Source organism: Pongo pygmaeus, chromosome 2, assembly GCF_028885625.2.
Source record: "Pongo pygmaeus isolate AG05252 chromosome 2, NHGRI_mPonPyg2-v2.0_pri, whole genome shotgun sequence".
Lineage (NCBI taxonomy): Eukaryota > Metazoa > Chordata > Mammalia > Primates > Hominidae > Pongo > Pongo pygmaeus.
Genome location: NC_085930.1, coordinates 145,548,716 through 145,569,633, shown reverse-complemented (window position 1 = coordinate 145,569,633; position 20,918 = coordinate 145,548,716). Strand labels below are relative to the sequence as shown.

Genomic DNA, 20,918 nt, shown 5'->3' with positions numbered 1-20,918 from the left:
ATAAAGATTTGAGCAGGCAGAAGAAAGAATCAACAAGTGTGATGATAGGGCTACATAAAAAAAAAAAAAGACTGAAGAAAAGTGAACAGAGGCAAACAGACACTATCAAGAGAACCAACATATACATTATGGGAATGCCAAAAGAAGAGGGGCAAAGAGATTATTTGAAAAACTAATGGCTACCAGCCTGGCCAAATGTGGCAAAACCCCATCTCTACTAAAAACACAAAAATCAGCCAGGCATCGTGACGTGTGCCTGTAGTTCCAGCTATCTGGGAGGATGAGGCAGGAGAATTGCTTGAACCTGGAAGGCAGAGGTTGCAGTGAGCCAAGATCACACCACTGCACTCCAGCCTGGGTGACAGAGCGAGACTCGGTCTCAAAAAAAAAAAAAAGAAAAAATAATGGCTAAAAACTTCCCAAATTTGATGAAAGACATAAATATACATATTCAATAAGCTCAACAGACTCCAAGTAGCATGAACACAAGGAGATGCACAGCAAGACACATTATAATCTATCCAAAAACAAACAGACTCCTGAAAGGAGTAAGAGTAATCTGTCACATATAAGGGATCCTCAATGATATTATAAGCAGATTTCTCATCAGCAGCTCTGAAGGCCAAAACACAGTGGGCTAATATAGTCTAATAGTCTAATTAACTACCAAAGGGGAGAAGAAAAAAAAAAACCTGTCAGCTAAGAATCCTATACTGGCAAAACTGTCCTTCAAAAGTGAGGGAAAAATTATGACTTTCCAAAATAAACAAAAGTTAAGTAAATTCATTACCACTAGACCTTCTGTGCAAGAAATGCTAAAAGAGCAAACTAAAAAGCAGCTGCACAGCAAACAATTAACAAAGCGAAGAGACAGCACACAGAATGGGAGAAAATATTTGCAAACCAAACTGACAAGGGGTTAATATCCAAAATATATACGGAACTCCAGACAACTCGGTAGCAAGAAAGCAACCTGGATTTACAATAGGCAAAAGACTTGAACAAACATTTCTCAAAAAAAGACATGAAAATGGCAACAGATACATAAGAAAATGCTCAGCATCACTAATCATTAGGGAAATGCAATTTAAAACACTAAGATCCATTAGCATGGCTTTTATCAAAAAGAACAATAAAAAGGTTGATGAGGATGCAGAGAAAAGCGAACATTTGTACATTGCTGGTGGGGATGTAAATTAAACTAGTACAGCCATTAAGAAAAAGAGTATGGAGGGTCCTCAAAAAACTAAATTAGAGCTACCATATGATCCAGCAATCCCACTTCTGGGTATATATCCAAAGGAACTAAAATCAGTACGGCAAAGGGACATCTATATTCCCATGTTCATTGCAGCATTATTCACAATAGCCAGGATATGGAATCAACTTAAGTGTCCATCAATGGATTAATGAAGAAAAAATGTGGTGTATATACACAATGAAATTCAGCCTTAAAAAAGAAGGAAATTCTTTCATTTGCAACAACATAAATGAACCTGGAGGACTTTATGCTAAATTAAATAAGCCGGCACAGAAAGACATGGTCTCACATACATGCGGCATCTAAAAAAGCTGAACTCATAGAAGTAGAGTAGAATGATGCTTACCAGAGACTGGGGAGAAGCCAGGATGGGAAGTTGTTGGTCAAAGGATATCAAGTTTCAGAGAGGAGGAATAAGTTTTGAGGCCTATTGCACAGCACAGTTATTCCAGTCAGTACTAATGTATTATATATTTCAAAATAACTAAGAGTACATTTTAAATGTCTCATTATGAAAATGATATGTAAACAAGGTGACAGACGTTAATTAGCTTGATTTAATCATTTCACATTGTATACGTGTCAGAACATCCCATTGTACCCCAGAAAAGTATAAAATTATGATTTGTCAATTAACAATATTAAATTTAAAACTGGAATAAAGAAATGCTAAGAGGAGTCAAACAGGTTGAAAGGAAAGGATGCTAGACAGTAATTTGAAGCTATATAAAGTAAAAGTAAATGCATGGGCAAGTATAAAAGCTAGTATTACTGTAACTTTAGTTTGTAACTCTGAGGTTTATTCGGTTTGTAATTTTTTTAAACATAACTTTACTACACAACAAAAATATTACTCTAAAAGCTAGAATAATTGTAACTTTAGTTTGTTACTACACATTTTACTTTCTACATAAGAGACAAATGCATAAAATAACCAAAAGGGGGTAGGGATGGAGCTGTACAGGAAGTTACTGTATGTTACTGAAGTTAAGCTGGTATAAATTTAAATTGGAGTGTTTTATCTTCAGAATGTTAAATGTAATCCCCATGGTAACTACAAAAAATAGCTACTGAATAGATACAAAAGGAAATTAGAATGGAATTATTCTATTAAATTCAGCACAAAAGACAGTAATGCAGCAAATGAGTGACAAGAAAGCTGTAAGGCATAAAGAAAACAAATAGCAAAATAACAGCAGTCTCTCCTTATCAGTAATTACTCTAATGTAAATAAACTCTCCAATCAAAAGACAGAGATTGGCAAGATGAATAGAAAAAAATATTCTAAATATACGCTATCCGTAAGAGACTCACTTTAGATCCAAAGACACAAATAGGTAAAACGTGTAAGGAGGGAAATGCTAGTCCATGCACATAGGAACCATAAGAGAAATGAGGTGGGCTGTATTAACATCAGACAACATAGACTATAAAACAAGAAGGTGTAAGAGACAAAGAAGGATACTATACATTAATAAAAAGTTTAATATAGCAAGAAGATACTATGATAAACATTTAACATGTACTGACAGCCCATCAAAATATATAAAGCAAAAACTAACAGAATTTAAGGGAGAAACAAGACAGTTCTACAGTAATCATTGGAAACTTCAATACCTGACTCTCAATAATGGGTAGAATAATCAGACAAAAGAGGAAAGAGGACTTAACACTATAAACCAATTAGCTGTATCAGAGAACACTATCCAACAACACAAATCATATTCTTCTCAAGTGCACATGGGACATTTATATTATTACAGCACTCGACATTCTGCCATTGAAATTGGTTGTTTAAATAATTGCCTCTCATAGCAAGCTCTTAGGGTAAACAGTCTTGTTTCATTTTGCAACCCTGGCACCTCAACAGAATATCATACACGTGGTTTTTAGCATTTACAAAATTATGAGTTTCAGCTCCTTTCACACAGTGTTTCAGTCCTCAGTCTAGCATGCCCTTCCCCTCTCAGCAAACTGCTACGTATTTTTAAGACCCAATTCACATATTTTCTTTGCACCATTTGCCTAGATATCTCTGAGTAGTCAGTGACTCCCTTCTCTGTGATTCTACCTAACTTCTGCCTCTCTCTTACTGTCTTAGTCCATTTTGTGCTGCTATAACAGAATATCTGAGATTGGGTGATTTATAAAGGATAGAAATTTATTTCCTCATAGTTCTGAAGGGTGGGAAGTTCAAGTTCAAGACACTAGCATCTGGTGAAGGCCTTCCTACCACATGACAACAAGGAGGAAGGCATCAAATATCTGGGGGGAGTGGGGGGAGAGTCATGGATCCCATTCCTAAAATAACAGCATTAATTCATTCATGAGTGTAGTGTCCCCAAGACCCAAACACCTCCCATTATGCCCCACCTCCCAACACCACTGCATCAACTTTCCAACACATTAACTTTGGGGTACACATTCAAACCACAGCACTATACTGTACATATCCCACTGAATCTGAAATTCTCTTGTAATGTTCTTATAATTTTTGTACCTTCACGTGCAGAAACCACTAGCTGTCTACTTTTAATATCTTTTCTCTTCTTCCTAAGAGCTACCAATTTTCAGTAAGAGACATGGCAACCACAATGAAAAATATATATTGTCAGTCTCCTTTGGAGTTAGATGTCACCACATGGGCAGTAATCAGTTGCAGTTTGCCTCCTTTAACAGGTGGGACAACCTATCCCTGTTTCTTGTTTTACTCAGTATCCACAGATTTGGTCTCCAGTTTCATGTGTGACTCTTTCAGCCCTGATGATCTTGTAAGGACATTAATTCAGAACCACCTCAACCCTGTTTCCATATCCAAATGCTGGCATTGTGGCCTCACCCTCACTTTGTAAGCTGTACATCTAGTCCACTAATTCTACAGATAAATTTACCTCATTTTTTGAACAAGTCTTTATCTTTTAAAACCCTCTATCATTCCTTTGTATTTAAAGCAGGCACACATGATCCATTCTAATATTTTTAAAAACTAATTTAAAAGTACTTTAATTATTAAGACTATATGGGTCCCTGCAGATACTGGTGAAGGAATGTTAATATGACGAAGTGATACAGTTGTGGACCTATGTACACTATGTAAACAGACAATTTTGCTATTATAAAAAATCTCATCTTTTCCTCCCTGAAAATCATATTTATCATTGTTTACTATAATGTTTATGTTTTTACTAAAATACCGAAGTATTTTTGAATGGTAAACACTTTCAATTCTACATTTAACTAGTGGACTTTCAGAAACACCATCACTACTAAGACTGAAAAAATATTCCCAAAGAGAATAAGTGATCAAATATTAGGTTAAGGATGTTCTCTCTCTTGCTGACCATGATATTACTGGTTCCTAGCTTATTAGGCACACAAAGATCTGGGGACTGAGGCTGATGCCACATATATAAGTATATAATACCTGTAGCAATGAGGACAATAGGTAAGATTCTATGTTCTCACTTTGTTACAGTCTGAGTCATGGACAGTATTCAATTATCAATTCATCAAAAAAACAGGAAAGGGAGGAACTTCAAGATGGCTGACTACATGCATATGGTACTTGCCTCTTCCATGGAAAGGGAATAAAATAGTGAGAAGATAATCACACTTCAAATAGATCACCTAAGAGAGAACACTGGAATTCAGCAGGGTGGTGACGAGAAGCACTGAAAGCAAGAAAGGAGGAGGAGGCAAGGCAGCCTGCTCAACCAGGATCAGTGGAGAGCTGAAAGACCTCCAGTGGTCCACAGTCCCACCAGATTCTTACAATCCTAGCCATGGGAGAAGCCCTCAAGTGCTGCAGGCCCTGAGTCTAACATAAAGAGGTGCCTAGAAACAATGCAACAACATTATTCCAGAGAGAGCTCACGCTAAGTCCCACAAACCTAAGCAGGTACAGTGTACCTTCATTTTGAGAGCCCAGCCCCCACCAGACTTTGTCACGCCCAGGAACCCAACAGACCCTGCATCTCCACATCCCTGGAGACCCCACTGACATTCTCCACCTATAGCTGCTCCACAGGGTCCAAGACCACAGCCACTGGCAGCAACTGTCTCCCTACACTGCAGCAGAGGGGAACCTGTGCATTTTCATGCACTGAGGAAAAATTCCACTGCCTGCAATAGCTGCTGCAGCAGCATGAGCAAGGCACAAGCAAAGTATGTGACCCCGCAAGCCACCTGCCTATGAATGCTCCCACTGACAGCAACCCCACCCTTCCCGGTAACAAGGCCACGGCACAAGCCCTGCTGTTGCCACCAGAGCATTCTGATGGCAGTCTGAGGATCACTCTCCCCTGCCTACCACAGCCAGTACCTGCATGTACCAGTGGGGAGCCTAAGGACAGGCTCCTACAACCTGGCTCCATCCCCCTCAGTACCCAAGCATGCAATCTGTGGGCCTGGGGATCACCTAGAATAGACCACCACTGTTGGCACCTAAGCATTCCTCCCAGGGTCTGAGATTGGACCTATTCAATCTGCCTCTACCACCACAGCTGGCAACTAACCACACATGCGACCTGCAAGCCTGCCTTGTAGCCACTGCCTACACCAGCACAGACAGCTTGGGTTCTAAAGGTTATCCCACCACTGCTACTGCCATCATCCACACCATGCCCACTGCACAGAGGTTTAAAAACCTGTCAATCTGCCTGGCTCACCTGTGCCACTCCTGGTACCCAAGCAAGACACCTGTAGGCTCAAAAATTGGCTTACCTGAACCTGCTAACACTGGTGCCAGCATACTCTGCCCTGAAGCCCAAGGACAGGCATTTTCAACCCACTGGTGCCACCAATGGGGCCTGAGAGCTGGCCTACTTGGCAACCCAGACCTCAGCAAAACCTTATCACAGGCCAGGCATGGTGGCTCACACCTGTAATCCTAGCACTTTGGGAGGCTGAGGCGGGAAGATCACTTGAGCTCAGGAGTTCGAGACCAGCCTGGGCAACAGAGTGAGACCTCTTTTATTGAAAGTTAAAATTTTCTTTTATAAAAAACTTTATCACAGCCTCCACTAACAACCACAATCTAAGCCACCTAAGAAATCACTGACACCATTCACACTGAAAGAAATCACACAGAAACTACACTATGACACATACCTAGAATCAAAGCCAAAGTGCCATATTCAACCAACATCACAAACACATCTTCAGGAAAATGTCCTCCCCTATGAAAAAAAATTCAAAAAATTAGAAGGAGCAACTGTTACACCAGAGGCACAGATAGCAGTGTAAGAACACAGGAAACATGAAAAAGCAAGGAAATATGACACCTCCAAAAGACCACAATAATTCACGGGCAATACATACCAATCAAAATAATCTGGCCAGGTGCGGTAGTTCAGACTTGTAATTCTAGCACTTTGGGAGGCTGAGGCAGGCAGATTGCTTGAGCCTAGGGGTTCAAGACCAGCCAGGGCAACATAGTGAGACCCCATCTCAAAAAAAATACAAAAATCAACCAGGTGTAGTGGCATGCACCTGTAGTCCCAGCTACTCAGAGGCTGAGGTTGAGGGATTACCTGAGCCCAGGGAGGTCGAGGCTGCACTGGGCCATGATCACACCATTGCACTCCAGCCTGGGCAACAGAGTGAGACCCTGTCTCAGGGGGGAAAAAAAGAAATTTATGAAATCCCAGAAAAATAACTCAAATACTGATTTTAAAGAAGCCTAGTAAGATACAAGAGAATTCTGAGGCCAGACACTGTGACCCTTGTCTGTAATCCCAGCACTTTGGAAGGCTGAGGCAGGCAGATCACCTGAGGCCAGGAGTTCAAGACCAACCTGGCAGAACCCCATCTCTGTCTCAAAAAAAAAAAAAAAAAAGATATAAGAGAATTCTGAAAAACAATACAAAAAATTCAGAAAAACAATTCAAGATATGAGGGAGAAATTTACTAAAGAAACTAGATATCGCAAAGGAAAACCAGGTTGGGCACAATGGCTGACACCTGTAATCAATCCCAGCACTTTGGGAGGCCAAGGCAGGCAAATCACTGGAGGTCAGGAGTTCAAGATAAGCCTGGCTAACACAGTGAAACCCTGTCTCTACAAAAAATACAAAAAAATTAGCCAGGTGTGGTGGCAGGCACCTGTAGTCCCAGCTACTTCAGAGGCTGAGGCAGAAGAAGCACTTGAACCTGCGAGGTGAAGGCTGCAGTTAGCTGAGATCGTGCCACAGCACTCCAGCCTGGAAAATAGAGCAAGACTCCATCTCAAAAAGAAAAAAAAAAAAAAAAAAAAAAGGAAAAAGCAAACAGGAATTCTGGAACTGAAGATTTCACTGAATGAAATACAAACTACATTTGAAAGTGTCAACAACAGACTAGATTAAGCAGATAAAAGAGTCTCAGAACATTAAGAAAGGCCCTTGGAAATGAGCCAGTGAGACAAAAAGTAATAATAAAAAAAAAATGAGAAAAGCCTGTGTGACATATGGAACACCATTAAGTAACCAAATATTCAAATTTTCAGTGTCTCAGGAGAATAGAAAACAAAAATGTTAGAAAACCTGTTCAATAAAATAATAGGTAAAAATTTTCCAAGTCTAGCAACAGATTTACACATCAGATACCCCAAGTTCAAGGATCTCTAAGTAAATACAAATCAAAAAGGTCTTCTCCACAGCACATTATATTCAAACTGTCAAAAAATCAAATACACAGAATTCTAAAAATGGCAAGAAAAGCATTTAGTTACTTATAAAGGAATGCCCATCAAACTAACAGTGGAATTCTCAGCAGAAACCTTATAGGCCAGTAGAGAATGAAATGATATATTCAAAGTGCTGAAAGAAGGCCAGGTACGGTGGCTCACGCCTGTAATCCTAGCACTTTGGGAGGCTGAGGCAGGTGGATCACTTGAGGCCAGGAGTTCAAGACCAGCCTGGCCAACATGGTGAAACCCTATCTCTACTAAAAATACAAAAATTAGCTGGGCACGGTGATAACATTCCTGTAATCCCAGCTATTCAGGAGGCCAAAGCAGAAGAATCACTTGAACCCAGGAGGCAGAGGCTACAGTGAGCTGAGATTGCACCACTGCACTCCAGCCTAGGTAGGTGGCAGAGCGAGACTCTGTCTAAAAAAATAAATAATTTTTTTTTAAAAAGTGCTGAATGAAAAAAAAACTGTCAGTCAAGGATACTATACTCAGCAAAGTTATCCTTCATAATGAGTAAGAAATAAAGTATTTCACAAACAAGCAAAAGCTGAGGGAATATCACCACTAGACTGGCCCTAGAAGAAATGCTTAAGAAAGTCCTACATCCAGAAGCAAAAGAACACTATCTACCATCACGAAAACACAAAAAAATATAAAAACCACTGATAGACCAAACACAAACAAGGAAGAGACTCACAACTACAGAAAACCACCAAACCAAAATAATAATTAATGAGAGACAAAGAGGGAATAGAAGATATATAGAACAGCCATAAATCAATTAATAAAATGACAGAAATAAGCCTTCACGTATCAATAACTCTGAATGCAAACTGATCAAACTTTCCATTTAAAAGATACAGACTAATTTGGCCAGGCGCGGTGTGGCTCACACCTACAATCCCAGCACTTTGGGAGGCTGAGGCAGGCAGATCACCTGAGGTCAGGGGTTCAAGATCAGGCTGGCCTACATGGTGAAACCCCATCTCCTCTAAAAATACAAAAATTAGCCAGGCATGGTGGCAGGTGCCTGTAATCCCAGCTACTCGGGAGGCTGAGGCAGGAGAATCGCTTGAACCCAGGAGGCAGAGGTTGCAGTGAGCCAAGACCGCATCATTGTATTCCAGTCTGGGCAACAAGAGCAAAACTCCATCTCAATTAAATAAATAAGACAGATACTGATTGAACAGATTTTTAAAAATGTTTTTAAAGCATGACCCAACTATATACTACCTACAATAAACTCATCTCACCTGTAAAGACATACAGGATGAAATTAAGGGATGGAAAAAGATATTCCATGCAAACAGAAACCAACAGTGACTAGAAGTAGCTATATTTGTATCAAACAAAACAAATTTTAAGTCAAAAACAGTAAAAAGAGACAAAGAAGGTCATTATATAATGCTAAAGGGAAAAATTCAGGAGGAGGATATAACAATTCCAAACATATAAGGCACCCAACACTGGAGCACCCAGATATATAAAGCAAGTATTATTAGATCTGTAAGGAGAGAGAGATTCCACTACGATAATAGTTAGGGACACCAGCACCCCACTGTGAGCATTAAATGGATCATGTAGATAAAAAAATTAAGAAAGCCACATTGGATTTAAACTGCATATCAGACCAAACAGACCTAACAGACATTTACAGAACATTTCATCTAACATCTACAGAATACACATTCTTTTCATCAGCATATGGAACATTCTCCAGGATAGATCATGTTAGGACACAAAACAAGTGTCAACAAATTTTTAAAAATTGAAATCGTATCAAGTATCTCCTCAGTAAGAATGGAATAAACTTGAAATCAAGAACAATAGGCTGGGTGGGGTAGCTCGCGCCTGTAATCTTAGCACTCTGGGAGGCTGAGGTGGGCGGATTGCCTGAGCTCAGGAGCTCGAGACCAGCCTGGGCAGCATGGTGAAACCCCGTTTTTACTAAAATACAAAAATCAGCCAGGCATGGTGGCGTGCACCTGTAGTCCCAGCTACTCAGGAGGCTGAGGCACAAGAACTGCTTGAACCCAGGAGGCAGAGGTTGCAGTGAGCTCAGATAGTGCCACTGCACTCCAGCCTGGGTGACTAAGCAAAACTCTGTCTCAAAAAAAACAAAAACAAAAATAAAAACAAAAAAACCCAAAGAGTTAAGAAGAACTTTGGAAACTATATAAATACACAGAAGTTAAACAACATGCTTCTGAATGACGACTGGGTCAAGGAAGACATTAAGGAAGAAATCAAAAAAATTATTGAAACAAATGAAAATCTAATACAACATACCGAAAATCTATGAGATACAGCAAAAACAGTGCTAAGGGGGAAATTTATAGCAACAAATGCCTACATCAAAAAAGCAGTAAGATTTTAAAGAAACAATCTAGCAATGCACCTTAAGGAACTAGAACCAAACCCCAAATTAGTAGAAGGAAAGAAATAATAAAGATCAGAGCAGAACCAAATAAAACGACTTTTTTAAAAAGCACAAAAGAACAATAAAAAGCTGATTTTTTGAAAAGGTAAATCAATAAACCACTTGCTAGACTAATCAATATAAAAAGAGAGGACCCAAATAAAATCAGAAATGAAAAGAGACATTACAACTAATTCCACAAAAATACAAAAGATCATTAAAAACTATTACAAACAATGATACACTAACATACTGGAAAATTGAGAGGAAATGGATGCATTCCTAGACATAGACATATACAATCTACCAAGATTGAATCAGGAAGAAATACGAAACCTGAACAGATTGATAATGAGTAAAGACATTTAATCAGTAATAAAAAGTCTCCCAACAAAGAGAAGTCCGGGACTGGATGGTTTCACTGCCAAATTCTACCAAACACTCATAGAAGAACTAACATCAATTCTCCCCAACTTATTCTACAAGGCCAACATTACCTTAACACTGAAACCAGACAACGATGCAATAAAAAATAAAAAATATATTTAAAAAAAAAGAAAGAAAACTACAGGCCAATATCCCTAATGAACACAGAGATAAAAATTCTCGAAATACTGGCAAACTGAATCCAACAACATTAAAAAAAAAAATACACCACAATGAAGTGAGATTTATCCCAGAGAGGCAAGGATGGTTACACAAATCAACAAATATGATTCATAACATCAACAGAATAAAGGGCAAAACCATATGTTCATCTCAACAGACACAGAAAAAGCACTTAATAAAATTCAGTGTCCCTTCGTGATAAAAACTCTTAACAAACTAGGCATAAAAGAAACATACTTCAACATAACAAAGGTCATATATGACAAACCCACAGCTAACATCATACTGAATGGGGAAAAGTTGAAACCCTTTCTTCTAAGAACTGGAACAAGACAAGGATGCCTACTTTAATCACTCCTATTCAACATAGTACTGCAAGTCCCAGCCAGACCAATCAGGCAAGAGGGAAAAAAAGAAAAGGCATCCAAATTAGAAAAGAGGATGTCAAACTGTCCCTCTTTGCTGATGATATGATCTTATATCTAGAAAAACCTAGACTCCACCAAAAAACTTAGTTCTGCTAAATAAATTCAGTAAAGTTGCAGGACAAAATCAACACACATAAATCAATATGCATCCATCTGTGAAGTAGGGAGTGTTAAAAAAAAATCAACACACAAAACCTGTTTCTATACACCAATAAAACAAACTAGCTGAGAAAGAAATCAAGAAGGCATTCCCTTTTTACAATAGCTATAAAAACTACAAAACACTGGATAAAATAAAGAGGGCACAAACAAATGGAAAGACATCCCATGCTCAAAGATAAGAATTAACATTATTAAAATGACCATACTGCCATAAGCAATCTACATTTTCAATGCTACGGCTATCAAAATACCAATGTCTTTTTTCACAGAAATAGAAAAAGCAATCTTAAAATTCATATGAAACCAAACAGGAGCCCAAACCACCAAAACAATCTTGAGCAAAAAGAATAAAACTACCTGACTTCAAAATACATTACAAGGTTACAGTAACCAAAACAGCATGGTACTGGTATAAAACAGACACATAGACTAATGGAATAAAACAGATAATTCAGAAATAAATCCACATATTTAAAGCCAACTGATTATATTTAAAAACAACAACAACAACAAAGGCTTCTGCACAGCAAAGGAAACAATGAAGAGTGAAGGGAGAGCGCCAATGTCGGGTTTTGGGCGGGAACTGAAACCACCACTACAGCCAACAAGAACCTGGGAAGTGTAAATATCAAGCCTTGAAAGGGACCATGGTGCAGCCTGCGAGATGTAAGAAACCAATCAATTACTCACAGTTTGGCGACTCTTGACAGTGATGATGATTTTGTTTCTGCAACTGTACCTTTAAACAAGAAATCCAGAACATCAAAGGAGTTAAAACAAGATAAACCAAAACCTAATTCGAACAATCTCCAGAAAGAAGAAATCCCACTAGAAGAGAAAACCCCTAAAAAAAGGATGGCTTTAGATGACAAGCTCTACCACAGAGACTTAGAAGTTGCACTAGCTTTATCAGTGAAGGAACTTTCAACAGTCACCACTAATGTGCAGAAGTCTCAAGATAAAAGAGTTGAAAAACATGGCAATAGTAGAACAGAAACAGTAAGTCTCCTCATATCTCTAATTGCAGTGTTGCCAGTGATTATTTAGATTTGGATAAGATTACTGAGAAAGACGATGGTGATATTCAAGGGAAAAGAAAAGCAGCATCTAAAGCTGCGGTACAAGACAGGAAAATTTTTCTGGAAGGCAGTGATGGCAACAGTGCTAATGACACCAAACCAGACTTGGCAACTGGTGAAGATTCTGAGGATGATTCTGATTTTGGTGAGAGTGAGGATAATGACAAAGACTTCTCTATGAGAAAAAGTAAAGTTAAAGAAATTAAAAAAAAAAAAAAAAAAAAAAGAAGTGAAGGTAAAATCCCCAGTAGAAAAGAAAGAGAAGGAATCTAAATCCAAATGTAATGCTTTAGTGACTTTGGTAGACTGCTCTGGCTGCCATCAAATCAGAATCTCAGTCCTCACCAAAAGAGATTTATCTTTCTTCAGATGCAACTAGGAAACCATTACAAATATGCAGTCCTTCAGCTGAAAGCAAGAGACCTAAATGGTTCTACCAGCATCTGGAAGTAGCAGCAATAGCAGCAGCGCACTGGCAGGAGTGTCCATGAAGTCTCCAAATCAGAGTCTCTGCTGTGGCTTGTCCAGATCAGGACGAGTTAAACCTTTGCATCCAAATGCTACTAGAGGCTGACTGTGGTACCAGAGAAATGTTTGGCTGAAAGAAGCACAGCTTTACAAGGGTGTTTATATATGATTTGTGTTTATATCTGAGGCAGGTATTGTAATATAAAGGAATCCATTACCATGTCCTATAAATGATCTCTAGCCATTTTATGATTATGTTCTCTGTAAAGCTCTTCAAGATCTCAATGAGAGCTTTGTAAGAATTATCTTCTCATGCCTTTCCTTCTGAAGAGCATATTCTATTTTCCTGTCAGTTTGACATGGAGGAAGTCCACATCACATGCCGTTCTTTTCTAGTTACATGATGTGCCTTTCTAGCTTTGTCTAGTTTATAGCACCTTAATGTTAACTGTTCGGTTTTATCTCACACAGGGAAACATTCTCATTTATTTCATAAGACATTTCTGAAATCTTATAAGCTACTTAAGCTACATTATCAGTTTTATTGCAAAGATGTTTTGTATTTTAGCCAAATCTTTTTGTAGTAAGAGTTCAGAAGTATTTTACACACTAAAATGGTTGCTGTATTATGGCATGTGTCTCCTATTTAGATGGTTATTCTATAGCAAATAGAATTTAAAGACATTTAGTGATATCTTCATTGTCAAAACCTTTAATAAAAGTGGAAATGTTTTGAAATGCTTTTTTCTTGATACCACTGAATCCACCTTTGTTTTTTTTTGTTTGTTTGTTTGTTTTTTTGAGAGGGAGTCTCACTCTATCACCCAGGCTGGCACGATCTCGGCTCACTGGAACCTCCGCCTCCCGGGTTCAAGTGATTCTCATGCCTCAGCCTCCCCGAATAGGTGGGATCACAGGCAACTACCATCACACCCAGCTAATTTTTGTATTTTTAGTAGAGATGGGGTTTCACCATGTTGGCCAGGCTGGTCTTGAACTCCTGACCTCAAGTGATCTGCCTGCCTTGGCCTCCCAAAGTGCTGGGATTACAGGTGTGAACCACTGCACCCCACCAACAGGCACCTGCTTCTGACTATCCACACTTCATGATAAAATGAGGGCTCTGCAAAAATGTTAGCCTTTTTCTTGTAAATATAAACAAGGGAAAGCTGTTTCTTCAAATAGTAACTTTTTGTTAAGCCAGTTCTTCCGAAAGTAGTTGTCAAGTATTTAGTCATCCCTATTATGATATTAGATAATACAGCTTTTTAGGAAGCTTAGATCTCAATTTACTGTGAAAAACAATTGTAATCAATATTTTGTATTTATGGTGAGAATTTCAACTAGCTTCTGATCAATTTTTATAAAAATTTTTAAATCATATTAACCATTAAAAATGTATAATACTTAGCTCAGTGCTTCTCAGTTTATGGGAACATCTATGTTAACGTGAAAATAATTAATTTAGAATTGTGATTAAAGTGAGCATTTGTCTAAAAAAAGGGTGAAGAGACAATCTGCTGAATGGGAGAAAATATGTGCAAACTATTCAACAAGTGACTAATACCTAGAATATACAAGGAACTCAAACAACAAAAACAAAAACCCCATCAATAATCCCATTTAAAAGTAGGCTAAGGACATGAATAGATATTTTTCAAAGGAAGGCATACAAATGGCAAACAAGTATATGAAAAAATGCTCAACATCACTAATCATTAGGGAAATGCAAATAAAAACCACATGAAATATAATTTCAGCTAAGTTAAAATGGCTGTTATTTAAATAACAAAAAAGGCCAGGTGTGGTGGCTCACGTCTGTAATCTCAGCACTCTGGGAGGCCAAGGCAGGCAGATCACTTGAGGTCAGGAGTTTCAGACCAGCCTGGCCAACACATGGCAAAACCCCATCTCTACTAAAAATACAAAAAATTAGCCGAGCATGGTGGCGCATAACTGTAGTCCCAGCTACTTGGAAGGCTGAGACAGCAGAATCACTTGAACCTGGGAGACAGAGGTTGCAGTTATCTAAGATTACACCACTGCACTCCAGCCTGGGTGACAGTGAGTGAGATTCTGTCTCAAAATAATAAATAAAAGTAAAACAAAAGACAAAAAAGACACTGGTAAGGATGTAGAAAAAAAGGGAACTCTTATATAGTGTTGGTAAGAATGTAAACTAGTACATATTTTTTGGAAAACTACGAAAATTTCTCAAAAAACTGAAAACGGAACTACCACAAGATCCAGCAATCCTATTACTAGGTAGTTATCCAAAGGAAAAGAAATCAGTATATCAAAGGGATACCTGCACTTGCATGTTTATTGTAGCACTATTCACAACAGCAAATATATGTAATCAACCTAAGTGTTCATCAACGGATGTAAGGGGCCAGGCACAGGGCTAGGTCTGTAATCCTAGCACTCTGGGAGGCTGAGGCAGGAGGACCGCTTGAGCCCAGGAATTTGAGACCAGTTTGGGCAACATAGTGAGACCTCCATTTCTACAAAAAAAATTTTTTTAAAATTAGCCAGGTGCGGTGGGGTATGCTTGTGGTCCCAGCTACTCACTGCAGTGAACCATGATTGCACCATTGCACTCCAGCCTGGGTGACAGAGTGAGACCCTGTCTTTAAAAACAAAACAAAACAAAAAAAAACAGATTAATGGACATATGCGGCATATATACACAATGGAATACTATTTGGCCATTAAAAAAGAATGAAATCATGTCATTTGCAGCAATATGGATGGACCTGGCGGTCATTACATTAAGTGAAATAAGCCAGGACTAGAAAGACAAATATAATATGTTCTAACTCATTCAGTGGGTTTAAAAGATGATCTCATGGAGGCAGACAGTAGAATGACAGACACCAAAGTCTGAGAAGGGTACATGGGTGGTAGGTAATGAAGAGAGGTTGGTCAGTGTACACAAACATATTGTTAAAGAGAAAGTATAAAAATTCTAATATTCTATAGCAGAATAGGGTGACTATAGTTAGCAAAACTGTGTATTTCAAAGTAGATAGAAGAGAGGACTTTAAATGTTCCCAACACATAGAAATGATAAATACTCAAGGTGATAGATATCCCAAATACCCTGACTTGATCATTACACATCCTATGTAACAAAATGTCACATGTGCCTCATAAATATGTAAAATATTATCTATCAATAAAAAACAAAAAACAGGAAAGGAGAAGAGAAGCAAAGAAAAAGGATGGCAAACAAAGCAAGATGATAAAAATCCAGATATATCATAATTAAAATAGATGTGAATGAATTTAACTCATTTGTAACAGAAAATAACAAAAATAACATACAGGCTGGGCATGGTGACTCATGCCTGTAATCCCAGAACTTTGGGAGGCCAAGGTGGGAGGATCACCTGAGGTCAGGCGTTAGAGACCAGCCTGGTCAACATGGCAAAATCCTGTCTCTACTAAGAATGCAAAAATTAGTGGGGTGTGGTGGTACGCACCTGTAATCCCAGCTACTCGGGAGGCTGAGGCACAAGAACCACTTGAATCCAGGAAGCAGAGGTTGCAGTGAGCCGAGATTGTGCCACTGCACTCCAGCCTGGGCAACAGAGTGGGACTCCGTCTCAAAAAATAAATAATATAAAATAAAATAAAAACAACACACAAATTCAACTAAAGCTGTTTATAAAAGTGAACTAAAACATTAACACAGAAAAGATGAAAAAAAATAAATTCTAACAAACCTTTTTTTTAAAAAGGTGGTATGGCAATTTTTTAAAAAAGGTGGTACGGCAATTTTAACGTCAGACAAAACAATTTTACTGCAACATTAAAAGGTATGGAAACATGATATATATATTAATAATAAAATAAACTACAAACATACCAAAGCCTTATACACACCTATCAAAATAAGGCAAAAAGAGAATTCCAAGAAAAAAATTAATCTTCAACCACTGCATGAGCCTCTAATTTACTTACATTAGAAACTGATAGATCAGAATGTCCGAACACCAGTAAGTATATACAACTTTTGATCCACAAAGTAAGTTTGATCTAACAGTTATATAAAGAACCCTCCACCAAACAAAAAATAAAAATATAATTATTTTCAAGTACATATGAAACATTTTCAAAATAAAGTCACAATGAAAAACAAAAAAAATTTCAAGGAACTTTTATCTAAGACCACCTTCTCTAACCAAGATATAATGTTGAAATCACCATTTTCAAATATTTGTTAACTTAGAAATGAACTTCTAAATAAATTTAAAATGATAAACGATAAAAATCAGAACTGAATGACAATAAATGTACCACACCATCAAAATGTGGAGCTCAGCTAAAATTACAGTCTTAATGCTCTTGAAACAAAACAATAAGACTGAATATGCTTAACTAATATATTCTCAATCAAGAAACTAGAAAAAAAGAGTAAACCTAAAGAAAACATAAGTATGTTAATCTTCTTAAATTTTTTCTATATTTTATGATGTTTTGACATCTTGGGCCCTACAAACCCAGGAGGGACTTCACCTCCCAGGGCTACTTCCTAGAGATAGCAAGCAACTTGCCTCTGAAAACCCTTTGATATGCAACCAAGCAATCTTTTAAAGTCTATATCACAACCATCTTTAAGTAATTCTCGGCCGGGCGCAGTGGCTCACGCCTGTAATCCCAACACTTTGGGATGCCGAGGCAGGCGGATCACGAGGTCAGAAGATCGAGACCATCCTGGCTAAAATGATGAAACCCCGTCTCTACTAAAAAAATACAAAAAATTAGCTGGGCGTGGTGGCGGGCGCCTGCAGTCCCAGCTACTCGGGAGGCTGAGGCAGGAGAATGGCATGAACCTGGGAGGCGGAGCTCGCAGTAAGCCGAGATCGTACCACTGCACTCCAGCCTGGGCGACAGAGCGAGACTCCATCTCAAAAAAAAAAAATAATAATGATAATAACTCTCACACACCAAACCAGTATTCCTTCTGCCCTCACACACCCCAGGGCCAGGTACCAGACAACCAGGGACCACACCTATAACCCCGAACCCACCAAAATTATTCAAATTATCCAATCTGAAATATACTCAAGCTTGCCTACCCTGTCTTGCCCATTCTTTTGTGTTGTTGTTGTTGTTGTTGTTGTTGAGACAGAGTCTCGCTCTGTCACCAAGCTGGAGGGCAATGGCACAATATCGGCTCACTGCAACTTCCACCTCCCGGGTTCAAGCGATTCTCCTGCCTCAGGCTCCCGAGTAGCTGGGACTACAGGCACGCGCCACCACGCCCAGCTAATTTTTGTACTTTTAGTAGAGACGGGGTTTCACCAGGTTGGCCAAGATAGTCTCGATCTCTTGACCTCGTGATCCGCCCACCTCGGCCTCCCAAAGTGCTGGGATTACAGGCGTGAGCCACTGTGCCCAGCTGCCCATTCTTTTCCACAGAAACCACAATATAGGCTCTGGCCTATGCTTTTCTCCTCCTTCTGCTTCCTGACCAACCTTGGTGCTTTCCCATGGGGCCTTCGATGACATGCCTGCCTCCTGTTTCTATGTAACAGTGAGTACAAAACTCTTCCTCCATGACAGTCTTTTTGGTCTCTGTATGTCTTACCATACACCATATTTTGAGACAATAAGGGAAATAAATAGCAGCAATTAATGAATTGGAAAATTAGAAAAAAATACCCCAGAGTAGAGAAGAGTTTCTCAAACTTAAGAATCAAAAAGCATAAACCACAAACGAAAAGATATTATGGAAAAGGATAAGTACATTAATTCTTATTTTTTCAAAATCAGCTTTGAGATATAATTCACCTACAAAACTAATTTTAAGTGTACAGTTCAATGAGTTTTGACAAGATCTAAAACACTTCCATCACCCAAAAAAGTTATATTATGCTCCTTTACAGTCATTTCTCTCCAGACTGGCAAGCACTGATAGGCTGTCATCAGTTTGCCTTTTCTTGAATTCCATACAAATGGAATCATATAGTTGACTATGTTAAAGTGAAAACTGTTTATCACATCCCATTATCAAATAAAATCAGCTTGCCGGGCGCAGTGGCTCATGCCTATAATCCTAGCACTTTGGGAGGCCGAGGCGGGCGGATAACCTGAGGTCAGGAGTTCGAGACCAGCCTGACCAAGATGGAGAAACCCCGCCTTTACTAAAAATACAAAATTAGCTGGGCTTGGTGGCACATGCCTGTAATCCCAGCTACTTGGGAGGCTGAGGCAGGAGAACTGCTTGAACCCAGGAGGTGGAGGTTGCGGTGAGCCGAGATAGTAGTGCCACTGCACTCCAGCCTGGGCAACAAGAATGAAACTCCATCTCAAAAAAAAAAAAAAACCAAAAAAATCAGCTTATTTCTGAAAAATATAATTAAAAGTACTACTAAGATTAAAAAATCTAGCAAAATTAGGATCACAGCAGAATGCAGGAAACAACTTATCAGACACAGAACTGAGCAGGTGGCACGATGGAATTGGAACCTTTGCATTCCAGGGGAAGTAGGATTTACACTTACTGTAGAAATGAGTTTGCCTTTCCTGCCCTGAGTGTCTCTGGACATTTACAGTACCTCAATGGTTTCAAAATGTTTGCTTTGCCAATCTGGGATTCACTTTAACATCACTTCAAACTAAAGGACTCGTTTAATGGTGAAGAAGATACAACATTAAGCACATGACCATGGCATCCACTGGTCCTACACCACATACCACATCACCTAGAAACTGTCACGCTAACAAAATCATAAAGTGGTGCATTAAATTAAAAGCTCAATTAAGAAGTCATTCTGCTGGTCATTTGGGATGCAGCATATGCACTGAACGAATGGCTAGGGTATTATATCCCTACTACCTGAGATGCACGGGTTTAGAAACGAAGGGCTAGAGAAGTTAGATTGACTCTTCACCATCACTCCCAGTAACTCACTTACAGCATGTGGATTTCCTATCCCCACAATTTAAAATCTCTGCTGTACTAGAGATCCTGAGGGTAATGCTTCCACAGTAGGGGTTCACGGAGCCTAAAGCCACAACCACCATTTGGTCATTATGGGCTTCTCATACTGATGAACAAGCAGGCAAAGAAAGGAATAAATATACTAGCAGTGATAAATGACCCTGATTATTAGGACCTGTTGTACACAATGGGATTAGGGAGCAATCTGTCTGGAATGCAGGGTATTTTCATGCTTGCTAATAGGGTAAACAGGAAATTACAGCAACCATGGCTCTAAACAGGCAAGGCAACTAAAGGCTCAAGTCCCACAAGGATGAAAGCCTAAAGGACACAAGCAACTTAAACCAGCTTAAATGCTGGCCCAGCATAAAGGAAATCTAGAATAGATAGTAAAAGAAGGTAATGATGAATAGTAATTCCTGCCTCAATACCAGTTGCAGCAGCAGGTACCACTGGCTTATATCACTAACCCTTCTCAAATTTCCACGGAAATGTCAAGACTTAGTGATGGATTAGAATCAATGTAGGGTTTAAGCCAATCTGAGCAAAGCAAGATGTAGATTCTATCAAAAGTCTCATGCCTCAAAAAGATAAAGAGATGGGACTTAAACTAAAAAGCTTCTGCACAGCAAAAGACACAATCAGCAGAGTAAACAACCCACAGAGTGGGAGAAAATCTTCACCATCTATACATCTGACAAAGGACTAATATCCAGAATCTACAAGGAACTCAAATTAGCAAGAAAAAAACAATCCCATCAAAAAACAGGCTAAGGACATGAATAGACAATTCTCAAACGAAGATATACAAATGGCCAACAAACATATGAAAAAATGTTCAACATCACTAATTACCAGGGAAATGCA

At 38.8% G+C, this 20,918-nt stretch overlaps 1 protein-coding gene and 1 pseudogene across 6 annotated transcripts in view; one reads left to right on the top strand and one right to left on the bottom strand.

Annotated features, from left to right (window-relative positions):
* NCK1 (NCK adaptor protein 1) overlaps window positions 1-20,918 on the bottom strand; it is a 100,427-nt gene that overhangs the window by 42,563 nt on the left and 36,946 nt on the right. For 2 of the 6 annotated variants that reach the window (XM_054482551.2, XM_063662198.1), the window contains exon 2: window positions 12,243-12,291. The exons of 3 other annotated variants lie outside the window; for them this stretch is intronic. The gene's annotated coding sequence lies outside the window, so the exon portion shown is untranslated. Of the gene's footprint in view, window positions 1-12,242; window positions 12,292-16,584; window positions 16,707-20,918 lie in introns of all 6 variants that reach the window. One more of the 6 variants, XM_063662197.1, reaches the window with a different exon arrangement.
* Window positions 12,200-13,205, top strand: LOC129032929 (RAD51-associated protein 1-like; annotated as a pseudogene).